At 41.1% G+C, this 6,577-nt stretch overlaps 1 pseudogene; it reads left to right on the plus strand.

The window, feature by feature from the left end:
• Positions 1 to 1,570: 1,570 nt before the first annotated feature.
• LOC142430553 (kelch-like protein 7 pseudogene) lies at positions 1,571 to 2,497 on the plus strand (annotated as a pseudogene).
• Positions 2,498 to 6,577: the final 4,080 nt, after the last annotated feature.

A 6,577-nucleotide genomic window follows, 5' to 3' on the forward strand; every position in this document is an offset into this window, starting at 1 on the left:
AGCTCCATGTCTGCTTCTTCTATGCATGTCATTATGTTTAGGACATCTTCTGCAATTACCCTTTGTTTCTCACATTTTTATGTTGAGGCCTTTGAGGCTAATGGCTGTTTGCGTTGTGTTGTTTTAGAGGAGCCAGATACCATTTTCCAGGTAGTCGGAGGGCACTGACTCTCTCTGGGAGACTTATAGGAGTGTTTCTTCGAACTGCCTGTAGCTTATTTCACTATGGAATTAACCTACCACTTTATCCTCCTGTGGCTTCCCTATCATGAGAGTGTCCCAGAAGGCTGGTGGGTTTCCTGCTTTGGTGAGCAGAGGTTCCTGCAACAGCTTGGTTGGGCTGCCTTATACCCCCAGGGACACAGGCCCGAGGCAGGAATTCCCCAGTGAGAAGTTGGGCAGAGTTTCCCATGGAAGGAAAGAGGACCTTTCCCTAGCCTGGGCAAGCTACACAGATTGGAGCTCACCTAGTTGGGTGTGGTACAGTCTTAAATGCCCTAGGCCAAAGGGAGTGTTCTGGAGGTCCAGCAGTGGAGAGTGAGAGAACAGGAAAGAGACAAAGAGAAGGAAAAAAATTTTAAAGTAAGACTGTTTAGACAGTGCAGGGAATATAGGGAAGAGAGGGAAACAAAAGCAACCATGCAGCTGAGTCCCACTCCCCACCCATGAAGCTGCAAGGCTTTAGTCCCTTTGCAGCCCTCAAAGACCATGGGGGACAGAGATCAGAGATGTAAACAAAAGCAACAATGTAGCTGAACCCTGATCCCTGCCAGTGGAGCTGGGAGGGTTTGGGTTTAGTCCCTGCCCAGACGCAGCGGTGGCAAGCTGTGGCTGTGCTGTTAAAAAGCCCCTGCACAGCCTTCTAGGGCTGTGGAGGAACAGAGAGCAGAGATGTAAACAGAAGCAACAGTGTAGCTGAACCCTGATCCCTACAGGTGGAGCTGCACGGGTCCTGTCCAAGCCCTGAGGCAGGTGAAAGCATACTGTGGCTGTGTTGAGACCAATCCCCACCACAGGGTCCAGATGGTCCCTGCTCCAGCAGATAGAGTGGCGGGGCCAAGGTCAAGCCCCAGCAGGCTTCCACTGAGCTAAGCCAAAAGCCCCAGCCCTCAAAACCCCATAGGTCTGTGCCTACTTATCTTTATGATGTTCCTCCTGTGTTCCAGCAGTGGTGAATTTCCCTCTCAGCAACTCTCCTTGGCTGGATTCTATGGAGGCCTTCTGATATGTTTCCAAATGATCTTTTTTTTATTATGGATAGAAGAATTTTGATTTCTTCTCTTTGTTAGCCTTTTTTCTTCCCTACCAAAAAAGTGTCTTGTTTTCGGAATCCTAGGTTCATCCACCGCCTTGCTACAGCTCTGTCCGGGATGCAGCCTAGCTTGCCCTGGAGCTGCTGCAAAGGCTGCACAGCCCAGCCTGGTGTTTCCACAGAGGCTTAGCTGCCGCCGCCGCCCCCACAGTCAGCCCGTCCTCAGCATTTGGCCCACACAAGTGACCCCTGCCTGAACGCAGTCCGCAGTGCCCACCAGGCCCGGAGAGCCTCGGACACGAGCCGAGCTCAGGGAGGATGTCAGGCTCCAGGGTGTCACGGAGCAGCAAGAGAAAGACCGAGAAGAAACATGACACTTGGGAAGAAGTGAAATTTCTGGTGGGCTCCATGGTGGTCATGAATGACATGCGAAAGCACAGAACTTTGTGTGATGTGATTCTCATGGTCCAGGAAAGAGAGATCCCTGCTCATCGTGTGGTCCTGGCTGCAGCCATCCCAGTTTTTAATGTCATGTTCACAACTGGGATGCTCGAATCAAAATCCTCTGAAGTAGAACTAAAAGACGCAGACCCTGACGTTATTGAACACCTGGTGGAATTTGCTTACACTGCAAGGGTTTCTGTGAATACCAACAATGTGCAGTCTCTGTTGGATGCTGCAAACCAGTACCAGATGGAACCTGTGAAGAACATGTGTGTTGATTTTTTGAAAGAGAAAGTGGATGCTTCAAACTGTCTCGGTCTAAGCATTCTAGCAGAGCGTCTAGACTGTCCTGAGTTGAAAGCCGCTGCAGACGCCTTTATTGATCATAATTTCCCTGACGTTTCCAAAACTGAGGAGTTTCTCCACCTTGATGCTGAGCTAGTAACAAGTCTCCTTAACCAGGACTCCCTGATGGTGAGCGCAGAGGAGGAGGTTTATGATGCTGCCATCAGGTGGCTGAGACATGATGCGCCGAATCGCCATCCTTTTATGGTGGATGTCCTTGCTAAAGTCAGATTTCCTCTGATCTCAAAAAATTTCATATGTAAAACCATCCTAGTTGAACCACTCATTCAAGACAACCCTGAGTGCCTTAAGATGGTAATGAATGGAATGCGGTACCATCTCCTGTCTCCTGAGGATCGGAAAGAACTGGCAGATGGAGCAAGACCTCGAAGACCACAGTCTTGTAGATATTTTAAGCCAAAGTTGGAAAAAGGTGCATATGGCACACGATCCTGAAGTGAGAATGTAACTTCAGAAATCTCATTTGATGCGTGTTTTGCTCTTTAAAATTACCTGTGTTGATAACTATTTGGATATCCAACCACATGTTTGTGGTCTTCAAGTAGAACAGTTTAAATAACTGAAGAATTGACCCCAAATTTTCAAAAAAGTCTCATTCAATAAAGTATGTTATTCCCTGAAGCCAGCATTATTAGAATTCCATCACAATATGTTCAGTATTTATATTAAATATGCCCACCCCTCCCTTATTTTTGTTATAAAACTTTGTCTTTGAAATATTTTGCCATTTACTAGGACCTGTCTATATTTTTTCATATTAATTATTTCTAATATAATAATTGCAGAGGCAGCTTTTGTTAGAAATTATTTACCTGGCCTCATCCAAAGTGAACAGTAGTTTCTACTTTGATATAAGTAGGCTACTTATTAAATAGGATTGCTTGGTAATTATTTTTAAATTCTTGTACTTGGCATTGTTCAGAAATGTTGGAATGATATTAGTTGTCATTCATTGAGACCCTCCCATAGCTGCCCGATACCTGCAAGGAATGGTGAATTTCCTTATTATTATTAAATAGATTTCCTTCAGAGAACATTTTCAGTAGTAACATATAATTATCCAGAATTAAGCAAATATACTTTTGTTGAGCTAATAAATTTATACACTATTATCTCTATATATTCCTTGGATTTAAATGATGGCAGGAGGAAATTTGTATTAATTACTTGCTGAAAAATGATAGAAAAGAAAATCTTAATCTTTTTTCGAATATTGTCAATAAATGACTTCTTGGCTCTCTATTTGAAAGGTAAATCATACCATTCCGAGGATGCCAGGGAAGAGAGAAGAACTTTTAATCTATGAAAAGAGGATAATTGAGTTTCAAATAGTTCACTGAGAAATGTAATTAAAAATAACCAGATTTCTTTTTTTCCACAACTTTTGGAAGATTGCTTTATGACCCTGAGGGAAGGAGAAGGGCGGGTATGTTGGGCAGAAATATATTAACCGTTGTGCATTTCAAGGAAGGTTCACCATTGCCATTTCGGTGTTCTAATTGGAAAATTCTCCTTTAGAGATGACAGACTATTTCTTGTGCTCCTCATTTTACGTGGGGGCTCCTCTTTTGGCTTGATATCTCTGCATAATTTAGGCGTTGGGTTCCGTGGTCTTTTGTGTCCACTGTAGTTTGACAAAATGGCAGGCCATTCTTAGGCCTGGTACACTCTTGATAGATTCTTAGATAGAAAACCTAGATTTTTATTTTATTTTCCCTCTTACCGTACCTATAGATGTACCTATTTCTCCTATTGATAATGGTGAGTTAGGTGTTTCTCAAACTACTGGTGTTCACATGTGAGACAACTTCCAATTCTGTTTAAGAACGATGCCTCTATTCTTTTCTGGGAATTTTATTACATACCCTGAAGTCATTCAAGACTCTTGTCTACATTTTCTATTGATTATGTATTTTATAATGAATGTTGGATTTTGAGTGTGAACATAGCAAAGGTAATTTATTTTTTGTCTTCAAACTAGGAACAACAACTCTTTTTTAAATAGATTGTGAACGCATGTTCTCTTAATAAGCACTTTCATAATTAATAGTATGATAGACAAAAGAACATTTTCATCTGTTGAAATCTATGTGGTTCATTTTGCATAAGCGTGAATAGAAATGTAAGACAGGTGTAACAGTACTAAATAAAAAGGGGAATGAAAATAATGAAGTCATCTTTATGAAGGTCACAGAAAGCAGGTTCTCCCTTTATTTCCAGCTTGTAGCTCAGAAACTATTAACAGAGGTTACTGTTCTCAGCCCAGATTAGGTGGAGGTTAGGATTGAGATGGAAAAATCCTTGCTTACAGTTAAACCTTATACATGCCAATTAAAAGTTTGTGTAAACTGTGTTTCTCTATATATTTGTAAGTGATGAGGTAGCAATCCCTGGTGACACAAAGTTCACGATCCTGGATGCTGTTTGAAAGGTGAGCAGGTACCACCCACCAGCTGGCCCCTTGTACAATTAAACTGACAGTCTGTGTCCAAAAAGATTACAGATCCCCATGGGGGCAGTTCCAGTCTCTATAAAGGGTGACCTTTACTCAAAATGGATGACACATATACAAAACAACATGTCATTCTCAAATATGATGCAGTCTGGATTCTCCCTAACAGATATTAAACACATGCTTCTTCCCGGTGCTCCTAATCTGAATTCTAGTCCTCGTCAACTGTTTTGGATAATGGCAATTTGCTCTTTATGATACTACTTAGTGGTATCATAAATAATTTTCATTTTGTCTTTTAAACTTGGAAGATTTTCCTGAAGCCTTTGGCTTCGCGTATTACTTTCAATATATTTTGAAATAAATTGTTATTTATGTTTTCTTTATTCACTGGTACACCTCACTTACTCTCTATTAGAATGTGATCATCTCTTAAGTCCTCTCACTATTTCAAAAAAAAAAAACACATTTAGTTGAGGCTCTTACAGTTCTTGTACCCACACATCAATTGTATCAAGAACATTTGTATATATGTCACCATCACTATTTCCTAGACATTTCTTTTCTTCTTTTTAAAAAATCAATTTATTGGGGGCTCGTACAACTCTTATCACAATCCATGCATCCATCCAGTGTAGTCTTCTCACTCTTAGTTTGCAGATTTCAATGTGCTCTGCAGAGCATTTTGTCCCACTGTCTCCTCTTCTAGGAAGAAGGGCTCTGTTTCACACAGCACTCCATTTCCAGAACCATGTGTCCTGCGCACTTCTACTAGACAAACTGCAGTGATTTAACAAAGAATATGAATTGGTTGAGAGACTGAAAAAATACTCAGTTCAGTTTTTTTTTATAAAATAACATTTAAAAACCTTCAATAAAAATAATGAGTTAAATTTGAGGTATGGCAACACAGAAAATCAGTCTACAAATGAGGTGGATGTACTCAGATAAATGACAATTTATCTTAGTACTTAGTGTTTCCTGGAGGTATGAACATTTTCACCCTGTTCTCAGAACTATGTTTTATGGGGATTCATGAAATATGGAAGAGTTAGACCATAGAAGTGTTTGCTATATGTCATTTGCTTCGTTTTGTTTTTTCTTCTCAGAGGAGCAGATTCTTCCCATTCTAAATTGTAATCCAGATTGTTATGCTGGGAATCTACATAATGCTGAAGTGGGAGAACAAATAGATTTCTGTGTGTTCTTCTGATTGATGCTGAACCTTTCATAGCACCTGGGCAGTAAGGCTCTGACCTTCATGCCTGTGGTGTAGTTTATAGCTTGGCCTGTCCATGCTCCTTTCCTTCATTGCAAAATCTTTATGTTTGAACTTTTAATATCTGTTCACTATACCCTCACACATAGGTCTCATGGGTAGGATAAGGGGTGTCTGGTTGATAGGGAAATATTTTACCTCCAGCTATGAAAAGTCAATGGAATTGTCCTTTCTCTGATGAGAAATCTTTTGAGTTGATAAAAGTCTCCCCCTCCAGTGTCTGAAACACAGGGCTTATTTTGAATGTTCACTTGAAAATCTGGAGGGGTTTTATAGTCAAAGCCCACAAAGTTCGGGGCTCCACTAATGACTGGCCCCAGAACTTTTTGACTGTCTCAGTAAACAGTGCTGTCTCTAGAAATTTATAAAATTTTAATTTACGTTTTTGTTTTATTTTGTTTTGTTTTATCAAAAACATGTGTTTGGTAGCTTCTGATTCAGGTATGCAAAACACATTTGTTCCCATCTGAATAGACTTCCTCTAGATTTCGGATGGCATTTGATATGCCAATTCACTTGAGTTCTCTGATGGTGCATGCAAGGACTCCCCGCATCAGTGCACCCACGGCTCATGTTGCAGAATAAGGAGCAGGTGCCTGACTCAGAGAGGAGGAGACAGTTCAAGAGACACAGAGCAGGGGTCCAGAGTGGAAATGGAGGGGCAGGTATCCAGAGAAGGCCTAGAGTTTGTACGTGGGCAGAAAGATATGGTCATCTCCACATGACTACACATTATAGAGGGATGAATGGACTGATAGTATAGGATGTTTCATCACCCAGAACA

The sequence above is a fragment of the Tenrec ecaudatus genome, chromosome 17 (genome assembly GCF_050624435.1).
Source record: "Tenrec ecaudatus isolate mTenEca1 chromosome 17, mTenEca1.hap1, whole genome shotgun sequence".
Classification (NCBI taxonomy): Eukaryota; Metazoa; Chordata; class Mammalia; order Afrosoricida; family Tenrecidae; genus Tenrec; species Tenrec ecaudatus.